The sequence below is a fragment of the Limulus polyphemus genome, unplaced genomic scaffold, assembly GCF_000517525.1.
Source record: "Limulus polyphemus unplaced genomic scaffold, Limulus_polyphemus-2.1.2 Scaffold760, whole genome shotgun sequence".
Classification (NCBI taxonomy): Eukaryota; Metazoa; Arthropoda; class Merostomata; order Xiphosura; family Limulidae; genus Limulus; species Limulus polyphemus.
Genome location: NW_013666370.1, coordinates 235,683 through 250,666, shown reverse-complemented (window position 1 = coordinate 250,666; position 14,984 = coordinate 235,683). Strand labels below are relative to the sequence as shown.

Below are 14,984 nucleotides of genomic sequence, written 5' to 3'. Positions count from 1 at the left end.
TTGCTATATTTTTGTATACATATATATATATGGTATGTATGTAGCGTTTAAGAAATAGTTGATTGAATACTAGTTGCTATATATATATATATAGCGGTTAAGAAATAATTGATCTAATACTAATTGCTATATTTTTGTATACATATATATATATGGTATGTATGTAGCGTTTAAGAAATAGTTGATTGAATACTAGTTGCTATATATATATAACGGTTAAGAAATAATTGATCTAATACTAACTGCTATATTTTGTTGTGTGTGTATATATATATATATATATATGGTATGTATGTAGCGTTTAAGAAATGATTAAGGGATATTCCAATTCACCTGGTTCTTTCTTGTTCTTTATTCAGAAATATTGTGTATTGTTGTTAAGTTTTGGTGCAAAGCTACACAATGGGTTAGCTGCGCTGTGTCCACCGCGGTAATCGAACCCCGCATTTTATTCATTGCATTTTATCAAAGTAAATGTTCACAAAATTCCTATTTTTATGGACTAAGCTTCAAAAATATAAAAACCTAGATAATACAATAGTATCTTTTAGAAAGTATGTACTGAACCAATTTCCATACTTAGCAATATTAATGAATATCTAAGAACATTCTACATGAATATATTTAGATCTTGAATAGTTTTTACACATCCACACCACTCAGACACAACGTGCACAGATATGTAATTTAGCAAAGTGTAACAATCTTTTTTTTTGGAGGGGGGGGGTGTTTGGAAAATATCAGCAATATGCAAAATGATACTTAATGATACTTAAGTTACAAAACAAAACCATTCATGTAATTTATTCTAATGTGGGACTAAAAATCGAACGTGGGTTTTGTTTTACCTTAAGAGCAAATTGTATATCAAACCTGAAATCTGAACACGTATTCATCTTATGAATTATAATCAACGTGAGCCTGTCAAACTTAACAGAATATGAAAAAAAAGACGAAATATAGCACGACATTGTTGCGATTTGTAAATCACGGCCAAAACTGTATGCGTTTATGTTCTTAGTATGGATAATTAGATTCAAAAATAATTTTTGTATTTTCTTATCATTTTATAACCAAAATTCGCATACAAAATAAGTTAATAATTGTTCAATAAACAACAGGTAAAACGTATACGGTATGTACTAGCAAAATTGTATCAGTATGTCGGACATTATTGGGGTCGTTTATAGTTCAGGTAATGTGATAGGTAATGGCGTAATTATTTACTGCTAAAATTTCATTAGAACAAACACTATATTCTGCATAATATTTAACAGAAATTTATTTTTTTAAGCTTCGTTTGTGACATCTTAAACTAGAATATGAAATTCCTTTCACTAACATTGTGAACACAAATCATGAACCATTGACATTTTTACAAAAGCAAAAAATAATTACATAAAATAGAATGGATATTCGGGACTAGCTTACTTATTTATCAAAAATTCGAAATAATACCTTTGAATTTATTAGTTTATTATAGATGACAGGGTTCTTATAACGTTAGTATGAGTATTTGTAGTAGTGTGCAGATGGAACCGAGTAACGTAGAAATGAAATATTTTGCGTATATGCACAAGGGATACCTAGCGTTCATTGCACTGGAAATGACACTAGATGATACAACTTTTTAATGCTGCCACCATCATTTTGTACCACTGCGTCCATCCTAACAATGGCACATCATTTAAACTCCCAGAAAATCACCCAAATCTCTGCTATGACATTCTTTTGTTGATGAATGGTTACTGCGTTAAGGCAATAGAAAGTCTCATAACCAGTTATCCGCAGGGTTGAGGTCAGAAAAGATTGGCGGCCAGGCACGATGGAAGTAGATACTGAGACCTTCTAATCACGCTGCTGACAGTAAAAGATAGGTATGACATACATTTTGATTAGCCCTGCATATTGGTGTGCCTGGAGTGTTGTTGACTCATTCATCTTGGTGTGCCTGTAGTGTTGTTGCCTCTTTATTACAGTCATTTTGATGACAGAGCTCAAACAATATATTCAGTTGTTTCGAACTTAACGCTATGCTGTTAGTGGCAGAATAATGGTTGTCTGTTTACATATCAGCTTAATTTCCACGTGTGGAGCTCCTAGTGTCACAAAATATCTTGTCCGTATATTATACGGTTCGCCCACAAGTTGTTCCAAATACACAAATGGACTTTTTAATCACCTTTGTGCAACCAAAAAGTTATTTTAAAAGTTATGAGTATTCCATTTTCAGACGTAAAAATAAGAATTTGGCTGAAATTTGGTGAAATGTTATTAATGAATTCATACGAGACTTGTTTGTTTATTGTTATACACAACGGGCTATCTGTGTTCTGCCCACATCAGGTATCGAAACCTAGTTTTTTTGCGTTATAAGCCTCAGGCTTATAGCTGAGCCATCGGAGTGAAGTGGTAGCATGAAAAATTAAATAAAATCAAATATTTGCACTTCCTATGTTACAATGCATTGAAATATCAATACACCATTTCTTTCTTTCGAATCACCTACTTATTAATTTTATACATTTTAGAAGAGTTACTGTTCCAAAATATACAGAAGGGTTTTCCATTTCCCACATTTGGTTATGTTTTTAAAAAATGTAAGATTTTTTTCAGAATGCTTTACATAGTGTGTAGTCAGTAAGATATGATAGTAGAGTTATATAAAATGTGTTTTTGTGTTGTATACAAAATAATTCCTATAAACGTATATCGCAACATAACGTCATAATCATCTGCATTATTTATTATATATGTATTGAATTTCTTCATTTTTTCCTTTCAGTTCATTTCTGTTTATGTTTTTTTTTAAATTCCCATCTGGCTTCACTACTTCAGGTTTTAATTTAATCAACAGGGCTTCTTTTAACTTCAACTTCTAAATCCTGAAGAACTTTTAAAATGTTTAGTGGTTGTATTTGCACATGCTATCAGCATTCTACTGTATTCGATAATTTTAGTGTCTCTGACGTTGGGAACTGAACGTGAAAGAACCCCCTAAAGAATTGAAAGAATAAGTAAAGGTAGTTTTATAGAATCATACTAAACTCCAAAATTTCTGTTTCAGGATGCCAGGTTCTCCTCTCTCCTTGCACGTCCTGCTGGCCTACTGTTTACTGTGGCTCTCTGTTTTAGATAACACCACAACTGTTCAGTCTCAGCAGGAACTGCACAGTTTTAATAGTTTCAATGGAGTTGATTTCTTTAACAATGGAGTCAAATGGCATGACATAGATATCGACATACCGGAAAATACGACAGTTCTTAGGCTTAAGCGCAGCATATTTGGTAAAGAAAGGACACTGAGACCTAACCTTGCCACGAATATCTTCTCGCTGGCACGCTACTTCTTAAGTAAGTGAACGTCAAGTAATTCTATTTTATTCTCTTTACATAGTCTTGCAAAGTGAATATTATATATTTCGGAGACTGTTATATCAAGTATAACAAAATACGACGATGAACAATAGTACATACACAAAAACATATTGAAAGAATAAATAATGACAATATGATTTAGGGATACGTTGACTGTTTTTTTTATATGTATATTAAACAACAAACAAATTATACATAATTATAAAATAATGCATATATCGTTTACAGTCTTCTCTATTGTGCCTCACGAAGTCGTCATGGAAACATGTTACTGATATAAAGCTTTCATATTGTTCAAATCAAACCTATATATACTAAAATAATTATGTCTGCGCTATAAAGAAAAAGGATTAAAGATGGGCTAAAGTAGCTATTAAACAGTTCTGAGATGAGATTCAAGTAATACGTCTTGTGCGTGTTTATTTGCTTTAAACATGAGATTCAACTAATACGTCTTGTGCGTGTTTATTTGCTTTAAACATAAGATTCAATAATACGTCTTGTACGTGTTTATTTGCTTTAAACATGAGATTCAAGTAATACGTCTTGTGCGTGTTTATTTACTTTAAACATGAGATTCAACTAATACGTCTTGTGCGTGTTTATTTACTTTAAACATGGGATTCAACTAATACGTCTTGTGCTTGTTTATTTACTTTAAACATGGGATTCAACTAATACGTCTTGTGCGTGTTTATTTGCTTTAAACATGAGATTCAACCAATATGTCTTGTGTGTGTTTATTTGCTTTAAGATGTAAAACTAAATAGATTTATGCATTCACAGAAGTATCGATATAAACATTATTCTTGTTTCGCCCTTATATTTTCCTTTTGTACAAATTAATGTTTTCGTGTTACGTATTTATAAACCATCTACGCACGCTAACAAAGAGTGTTTTCTATGCATATTACCACCGTTAAGTGTATTTTTATGTCCATAATGTTATATAGCATTCACAACAAACTTTTAATTATATCTGTACTAGAAATATAATTTCGGACTTTTATAAACTGAGGAACAATTCATACACTAAATAAACTTAAAAATACAAATTATTTTATTTTTATGAAACTTATTAACGTGAACGTATAAAGATCTACGTGAAATGTCTCATTACCATATTTCCTGTAAATTTAAATTCATTAAAGATTACAAAAAAAAGTCAGAAGAACTGTGAAAACTATTATTCAATTACATCTACGTTAAAAAACAAACTGTTCTGCTTTCATTCCAGGTTGGCTTCAAAATCATGGAGATAGAGAAATCAAATCATTGATATCAAAATAAATACAGAGATTTGGAAAACTTGTACCTAAAGCTATTTACTAGTGTTATTGAAAAGTGAAAATTTGAATCTTTATTGATATTACAAAATAGTTTTCTTTTAGATATTGTATTGAGATTGCAGTCATTTCTGCACTGTAAATATAAACAATATCAAATATAAAAAAAACTCAGTCGTTGTGTATTTTAGTATAATTTACATAGATAACCCTATATAACGGATTAATATATTTAAAGTTAAGTTGATCATCCGATCAGAACTAGATAGATTTGTGTGTACAATTTGGCCTAAATGATTTAATCCAACATACTATGGATTGCTTTCAGACAGACCAAAGTCGTTTGCCAATGTCCAAGATAGCATAAAAGATAGTATTTGTACAAAAATATATCTAATGGAAGTACCGTACCATAAGAAAGTTATGGGGTTTTAGATCTTCTCTGAACTGATTAGTCTTTAGCAGTATCTAAAATAGTTTGTGTACAAAACAAATACAAGATAATTAGCTCTACGGCGACATTATCAGCATTTGGTGTATCTTCTATAAACTACCATCATGACTGCGATAGCTAAATTAGTTTAGGTGCAAAAAAGGGCACTAAAAACGAATTCTATAATGGCATCTTCAAGCTTTGGTTAGTCTTTATTATAGACTAACGATATCTGATGATAGCATAGTAGGTTTAAAGGCAAAAACCATATGAAGAAATTCTGGAGATCCAGTAAAGTGATATAGTTTTCAGAGAATCTCTCAGAATCCATTAAAACATGTGTAAATGGGAAATACAGAAGTCAGACTGAATTTTATGATTCTCAATACGAAAAGTGCTAATTCGCTCAGATTCCATTTTAATTTCTCAAATTTCTTAAGAAGTTAATACAGAAAACTCACCTTTTAAACACTTCAGTAGAAAGCGTAATTTACTTCGTATTATGAAACTATAGCTTCTGGAGTTGTTCTCCATTCTACAATTTAATGACACAGTAATGTTCAATTTCTTGGTAACTGATGAAAATTTTGCATCCATATAAACTTGTTTGTATATTTATAAAAACTGATGTTTCAAGTAGTCAGAACCTTCTAACGAGATGAAAGTAGAATAGTATTGTTAACTTTTCATTTTTGACCTTCAGCGTTACCTCAGAATTGCTTCCATCAAGGACATACGTACAAGTGTGGGACTTCGTTAAGATGTTGGTTCCAGGGTAAAAAGGCCATGGACTTGTGTAATGGTGGAATGTTATGGAGCTGCTGTGTCCCCTCGAATATTAAACCCGCCTCTCATGCTAAAATAGAAAGTCCAGGTAAAACAGTAATTTCACTAGAGTAACATAAGTTCACGTATGGTTGATCATTTTTTAACAATATTGTGATCATCATATTATAGTTATTGGAAGTCAGTTAAGTAGAGAAAACAACAACAACAGTAAACGGAACAAAATGTTACAAGTCTTGATATTGTAGAAACTAGTTTCGACACATTTGTGCGTCCGCTTTAGTTTCATGTTGTCTTCTGACAGGAAAACTGGTCAACAACGCCTTCTGACAGTTTGTTCCATTTACTGTTGTTGTTGTTTTTTGAACTGCTACACACGATATTGTGTTATTTTATGATAATGCCTTAAGTAATTGCACTGATTACAAGTAACGATTGTTGATAAAGCTGCTTTTTTTACGAATCATCAAAGTAATTACCTAAAATATTCACTTTTGTTGTCAGTCTAATTTAAGGCCAGTTTTTGTTCGAGAACAATTCAAACATTAATGGGAACATATCTTTAGTTAATTTTCTTATGTATTTATCAGTTTTTCACAATAAAAAGTTACATTCTCGTCTCTTTCTGTTCATTTACAAATCTACTATAAGAATTTTAATGGAAAAATAAGTATACTTTATTTTATTGAAGATAATTTGAAAACCAGCAAATCCTAATAATTAGTTGATTTGTCCAGATTGGTAGCCATAATTGTTTGACAGAAGGTCTTTGATAGAAATTTTTTATATATGAATACCGTCATCAAGTTACTCATACTGAAGCTTTAACAATAAAAAAAACAGTGCCGTAATTTAATAAAGCACGATCTTCTTGACACTATAGCTAGAGAGTAATATAAATTTCAAAAAATTGCTTTGGTTTTGGTTCTTCTCATATTTTCAAGGTAAGTAGTAAAAAATTGAAAATTTCGAAGCTGAAACGTAATCGCCATAAAATGTTGTTATTTGTTAAAACTTTTCATTGTAAGTAAGATATTTATGTATTTAAAAACCTCAATTTATATATATATATATTTCTTTTTTAGCTTAGTTTTTAGATTATAAAATTGGTCGGACAAATATAAAAAATATAAATAAAAACCAATTATATAATGATCATTGGATTGGAATACTGATGACGAGTATACTTTAAATGTTTATAACCAGATTGTGGAAAGACGTATATAAGGGATTCCAAAGTAGTTGGAGGTGAAGATACTTCATTTGGGGATCAACCTTGGCAAGTAAGAAACTTCACAGTAATTGTATGATCACCGTAGCTCCTTATTAAGAGTATTCGGTCGGCTAAAGCAAAGTCTTTCATACTTATTCATATTAGCACTAGCCGTGTAGGTAACTAAATGTATTTAGTTTTATTTTTGTTTTCCAACGTATTGGTGATTGTACAGTTCACAATCGTCATAAGGACACTTGACGGCAACGGCTTTTACTAAATGCATGGTTCGAATAAAAAAAAACGTTGTTAATAACAATGATACGTGAAGCGTGAAGTACGAGAACGTGTCTAACAATGCAACTGATAAACGAAACTAATTAGCAGTTAATACTAGCAAAGTAAAAAACATGAGAAGTGCTAAAGAATTAAAACAAAACGTGGATAGAAATACAATAAGAGATAGTAAGATAACGCTTTTTTTTTCAAAACTTTGACATTTGTGAAGCAAATATATTGCAATAAATTAATCGTAAAATAAGATGTTTGTGAAACCGAAACACATTATTTACTTGTTTCCTTGGGGGACACAATCGCACTTGATGCTGAGAGAACAATAGCCACAAACATATACAATAAATCTAACAATACAAGTCATTACGTAAACGTTATATACCACCATCCGTTATCGGTTAGGAAATTCTTGGTACACACACACTCTATCCAAGAGCTTTTAGCATTTGTTCGGATTAAACTTCGCTCCGAAAACAAGAAGCACATATTATATCAAGTCTCAGTCAAACCCAATTCCAATGAACTTGATCAGAAATACTACGGAAGAAAATACAACTAGACACAGTGAAGACACTGCCAGAATCTAACCTTCACTCATAATAACCACATTATACATTAACGAGATATAGGAAGTGATTAATCCCACCCTCATATCCTTGAATATCAGAGTAGTTTTCAAACCCTACATATCCTTCACAGCTTGCTTGCGCGTATTAATTAAAGATCACATTCCTACTGATAGATGAATGGTTTAGGGTTGTACATCAGTTACAATGTTCAGATTGTTCTGGCGTATATGTAATTGGTAACAGATACTAACCTTACTAATCGAATAAGTGAACATAGAAGGGTTTTATCATCAGGACCACTCGAAAATACTCGACTAGTACAATAACATGCATCTGATAACCTACAATCGACTAATCAGGCCCGGCTATGGCCAGATGGTTAGGGCGCTCGATTCGTAATTTGCAGGTCGCGGGTTCGAATCCCCATTATACCAAAACATGCTCACACGGTGTTCGGATTAGGAAACTACTATCGACGAGTTAGGTTAAATATCATTCTTTTAGAATATTTATTCCTAGTCATTAATCACTAATTATTTAGATTTATGTTTAGAAGTAAGTTTAGTTTTAGATTTTTATTTCAAAACGGTTTATTACCTTACAGGTTTTTAACACTTTAGAATTTTTAATTCTTTATTCTCACAAATGGTACAATACTTCTTATTTTACTGTTGGTTTATTGAAATATTCTTGTTTTTATTACCTATTTCACAAATAACTGACGTACCTCCAGTATAGTTTTTCGAGAATCTCCTAGAGTTCTTAAACTGGATACACAAAAGTTGGAATGAAGTTTGTGATTCATCTTAATGTGAAAAGTGCTAATTCGCTCAGATTCCATTTTAACTTCTAAAACTTCTTAAGAAATGAATACCGAGAAACTCAGCTTTAAAACAATTCAGTTAAAACCGTAATTTTAATATATTTTCCTGTGCCTCTATTTTTTGATTCTCTAGTGCTTCTGTTACTTAGTAATTTGCCAGTGCTAACTGCTAATTTTGTATAGCAGAGGCGGCTGGTATGGGTATTAAAAACTTTAATTAGAATAAAGTTCAAGGACAACGTTTCGATCTTCTTAGGTCATTTTCAGGTTAACAAAATTCGAAACTGACCATTACTGGACACATGTCTTAGGGACGAGATTGTGAAAGGGTACGAGATTGTAGAGGGCGCAGCAGTTAGATGTTAGGTGATTAATTAATATAGGTATAAACACCCATATTAGATGTCTATGCTATACATTTTTACTTCAAGTGGGTTTCTCGTCATCATGAATAACTGCCAATTTCTTTTGTTTACGAGTTGCTTTGTTAGACACGTTCTCGTACTTCACGCCTCACGTGTCAGTGTTATGTACAAAAAATGTTTTCTTTATGATTCGAACCGTGCATTGAATAATAAGCATTGTTGTCCTGGTGATGGTAAGCTATACAGTCATCGAAAACGTTGTTAACTAAAAAATAGTTATCTAAACGCATCTCTCTTAAGTTATTATTAAGCAGTAAACCTAGTAGTTTTTGCAGTAAAAAAACATTATACATAGGTTTTTTCCATGCGAAACTTCGTCATGCAGACTACCTAGCAGTACATTTGTGTTTGGCAATTTATAACATTTCTTTGTTCAAATCGTGCAATGTTTACTGAATGCCCTGAACATTATCTACAAATTAAAAATAAAAACAACCAAGTCATTCCAAAAAAACAAACAAACAATTATTTAACCATGTTTTATTATTGTAGTTCTGTCAGAGTATAAACGCCCTACACAAATGGTTCGGAGCAATTGATATAGTTAGGTTTAATTATCCCTATTTTAAAATAGCATGTAGTGTTATATGGACAATCGTTTAATATTATAAGGTTGATTAGTAATTTGACGCCTTTATCGAAAGTTATTAAAAATTAATTGGGTAGGCTCATTACTAGATTCACTATGCATACAAAAACCTGAAGTCCCGAGATTTTAGCATTTATTACACCATTCCTGTATTGTTAGCTCGAACTTTTACAAGTTCTAATTAAAGCAAAGTATTTCACATTTCACACTATTCAAAGTGCCAATTTATAAAACTGTTAAAAGTAACTCAGAACGCAAGAAACAGACGTTGTTATTTAAACTTAAGTGATTTTCTATTGATATTCTTAGAACCAATATCCTAACCTGATGATGCCCCAAGGAGGTCAAAACGTTGTTACTTGTCTTTTGTTTTAAATAAAAGTGTATAATACCTACATCAGCCATCTCTACTATATATATATATATATATTAACTTTAAATTAGTTCCTCGTCATCATGGAGCAATGTTTAAATTTTATATTAAAATTCTGTCGAATTTGTTTTGGAAATACTATAACATAGTTATTAGGGATAATCGTTATGCTTCTAGAAAAACTGAATATACGTTTCTGACTTGTAGGTGGCCGTAATAAAGCGAAAATTTCTATCAAGAAAAATAGCTTGTGGAGGAGCTCTGATTCACGAACGATGGGTTGTAACAGCAGCTCACTGTATTTATACGTAAGTCGTGTATACGTAAAGAGAGAAAGGATATATAACAAAAGAAAGAGGTGACATAAAGACTACTCTTCTTATACATAATGCATTTAAGGAAGCATTTCATGTGGTACTTGTTTTATTTCTGCATGGATTATAATAAATTTTTCTAACATGATGTTAATCAAATTAATCAAGAGTTCAGTTTACGAAATTATATTTGTTGACTTCAGTTTAAATTGGTGAATGGATTTCAGCTATGTTGTCTATTAAGAAATGTGTGAAGTCTTTAATGAATTTTATTCTCCATGAGTTTCTGAAAATAACACATCAAAGCTAAAACATATATACATTTGTGTGCCAATCAGCAGCTTGAAGTTTACTTGCAAAAATCGTTGTAATTGTATTACATGAACCAACTCTTTCTGGAATGCGCTCTGACAAATGTGCTGTCACAGGATGTCACAGTTGAAGAGAGGAGATGCATTGCTTTAGCCAGTGCTAAACTCCTCTAAATACTAAACGAATATATATATATATATATAAAATACAAGAACTACATGGATGTTTTCAAATGCTGGTTTTAGAAGTCGAAGTGTTTTATAGTTCAAACTACTTATTAACAAACGTAATTAAAATACATAAATATTTTATTCAAACTACTCGGAGCTTTAAATTATGAGTGTTTTTTCTGTAGCAAATGCAAAAAGGAAAAATTAACTCTTATTGATGTAGGATTTTAGAGATTTTTTTTACCCAGTCATTTGAAAATTAATGTTTTCATACTTGGAATATTAAATCAGCACAACTTTAAGAATAAGAGTGTTGTTTTATTACTATATTTCTTAATTTTACAACTTCAACTTTAACAGTTGGTTTTGTGTTGCGCAACTTCTTAGTTACCCTGAATAATTTTCTGGAAACACGTATAAAATTTTAGGTATATATGTTTGTTTTTTATAATTTAAATTTATCTTTCTCTCTCTCTTTCCGATATCCCCACAGAACTCCTGCCAGCTCCCTTAGAGTTCGAGCAGGTGAATATAACATTCGCGAAACTTCTGAAATTTACCCTTATGAAGAGTACACTGTCCGACGCAAGGTGGTCAACGAACTCTATAACGCTGCCACCTATCAGAATGATATTGCGTTACTAGAATTATCTCAGCCTGTGGTGTTTAGGAAACATATCGTTCCTGTATGTTTGCCTGAGAAAGATGAAGATGTATGGGGAGAAACTGCTACAGTTACGGGATGGGGACGTAAAAGTTACGGTTAGTATATAATTATATTATGTTAGGCTGAGAAAGTAAGAATTACTACAATGATGTAACTGGATTATGTTAGGTTGGGGAAGTAAGAATTACTACAATGATGTAACTGGATTAAATTAGGCCGAGGAAGTAAGAATTACTACAATGATATAACTGGATTATGTTAGGTTGGGGAAGTAAGAATTACTACAATGATGTAACTGGATTATGTTAGGTTGGGGAAGTAAAAATTACTACAATGATGTAAATGGATTAAATTAGGCCGAGGAAGTAAGAATTACTACAATGATGTAACTGGATTATGTTAGGTTGGGGGAAGTAAGAATTACTACAATGATGTAAATGGATTAAATTAGGCCGAGGAAGTAAGAATTACTACAATGATATAAATGGATTAAATTAGGCCGAGGAAGTAAGAATCACTACAATGATGGAGTTGGGTTATGTTAAACTATACCTTTGTCTCTGGCTGGGAAAGAAATTATAATGTTCAATCTATGGCTAGATTAAGTTATAGGTTGACTTTAATTCCTTCACTGCTACAGTTTATAGATAAATAACTCTTCCAGTGCCAAGTTGTGTCAGTTTTATTTTTAGAAACATATACAGTGTTGTATAGTTACTTATATTTCGTTTATTACTTGGCATGTCAATGATTTTGACGTAAATGATCCAAGGAAAATTGGCTGAAATACTCCACAAATGATTATGTGTTCAGGTTATTTGTTTTATAGCAAAGCCATATTGGGCTATTTGCTGTGTTCACCGCGGGAAATTGAACCTCGACTTTTAGTGTTGTAAGCACATAGACTTACTGGTGTCCCATCGGGTGACTGTTCAGGTTGTAAGAAGTAATAAGTAGGATAATTATTCATGCATAATATATATATATATATATATTTACAAATTCAGCCGCTGTGAGCACAGCGCAGATGGGCCATTGTGTAGGATTGTGTTAGAAACAAACAAACAATATAAGTAAGACTGCTTTATAAATATCGAAACATATTAGTCTATATTTCATAGTAATTAACTCAATCAGAAGTAAAGAAACTCTGATGGTTTAATGTAGCTGGAAAACTCGTTTTCTAAATTAAAGAAAGACTACAAAGGGGTTTGTATAAACATAAATTTCACACCAAATAATATATATAAATTGGCTTTCTCGACCATCAGGTTAACTGAGCTAACGCAAGTTGATAATGTTTGAAACCGTAGGTTCCATTTAGTCATGATACAAGTTTGATACTTAACTTAATATATTTCTGTCACTCCCACCGAAGAGTTAGAAAGTCATGAGAGCTAAGTCTAGTTGAGAAACATCATATAAAATGTAACATATACACGTATCTCAATGATCATACAAAGCCTTTGTAAACAGAGTTATGAAAAGTCAATTTTTGTTTGGTTGAATGGCCTTTCAAAAGTATAGATGAGATCATCTGCTTCAGACAAGAGGTAAAAACTAATTCCCCTTTACATGTACACTCATGGTAACATAAAACGTCGGAGAGCACACACACACAAAGGCAAGAAGTTACAGAAAAGGGGAATATATATCCAAAAATGTGTAAATATATATATATATATCTTTTGAGAAGGGAAGACAGCATTTCTGGTTTTATACTGAAGGATTCTTCATTCCATTAAACTCAAACTATGCCTTTGCAACACGACCTAAAATACCGTTGAAACAACAGTTTCTGAGAAGTTTCAGATCACAGAAGTGCGGGTTGACTAGTTATTTACATAGCTACAGTCAAAATTACTTTAAATCCCTCTAGTGTCACTTATATTTCGTTTTAAAGAGTACAATATTTTTCTTTACTTCTAATTTATTCTAACACAATTGGTCATCAGTAGAACGTTACGATTAGTATTGAGGACAAAACTGAAAAATATGTTGCATCTGTTGATACCAAATTTAGACATGTCTAAATTAATTAATGTTACTAGTTTAGGTATCATAATTAGTGGAGATTTCAGTTCTTCAAAAAAACATTTCTCGTTTCTGTTATCACCAAAGATTTACACCTTGAAACGTTCTTTTGCTTTTACAAGTAGCGCCGAGTTGAGACTTTATTTGTCTTATTTTACCAATGTGCAATAGATATCGTTTATATGTTACTTTACTGTTTGTAAAAGGTGAACAGACAGTTCCTAGTGTGCTCCAAAAGGTTGACGTTAGAGTAATAGAGGGTACTACTTGTCAAGATTGGTACAAGTCTCAAGGCCGCCAAGAGACAATCTACGATACCATGGTTTGTGCTGGCTATGAAGAGGGAGGAAAAGATTCCTGCCAGGTATAAAGCAGTCATATTTATTATCTCCAGAGAGAATTATTTTTGATATGTTGACAGTGCAGCTAATGTTAATGCCTTTCTTGTTTATTAAGGTCATTGTATAAGAAAAAAAAAATCAGTTTATTTCGTATTAGCTCCAACGTTGTTTTGTAATAGGAAAAAGTAAACTCACATGCTTATGAAGTTTTGTTGTATAACTATTTATTAGAATTATATATTCCATGACAAGGGTCAATTTGTTTTTTTATATGTATAGTTAGATATACATACAAGGTACCTCTGAATAAGACAAATCTACTTGTCAAAAGCGATAAGGTTTATCATTACTTTAAAAAAATTGTATCCTGCTTTTTTTACTACTACGAAGATAATTCATTAATATTGTCATTTTTTGCTCAGGGTGATTCCGGAGGTCCTCTGACCATGAAGAAAGATGGCCGAACAAAACTGATTGGTTTAGTTTCCTGGGGTGTAGGATGCGCAAGAAATAAATTGCCAGGTGTCTACACCAAAATATCTTCCTTTGTCGAATGGATCAAAGTATACGTGCACTGAAGATCCAGAAATGGGAAACCAGGTCTAAAGCTACGAGAATCAAACCATAACTTAGCATTTGATGAAACACACATCCTGTAACTAAGACAGGAACAAATTGTTATTATTAAGAAGCGTGAAAAGTGTAAATGGTATTTATAAAATGAGACGAAAATCTTCACACACGACAACAAAGATGCGGTTATCACTTTGAATATGTTTCGGCTTCATTCATATTGGCAATCTCCCAGTTTAGGTTACTGCGAAGAATTTTTCTAGCTAACATAATTATTTCCGCTGGTACGGAAATTTGCTTTGAGTTAAGTCTGGATTTTATGGAAGATATATATAGTTGAAAAACTCAATAATTGTTCTTGAACTGTTACAAGCAATGTTGAAAGCTTCACATGCTTTCGAAGG

General features: G+C 31.9%; 1 pseudogene; it reads left to right on the top strand.

Annotated features, from left to right (window-relative positions):
• Window positions 1-14,666, top strand: part of LOC106460366 — a 50,953-nt pseudogene extending 36,287 nt beyond the window's left edge.
• Window positions 14,667-14,984: the final 318 nt, after the last annotated feature.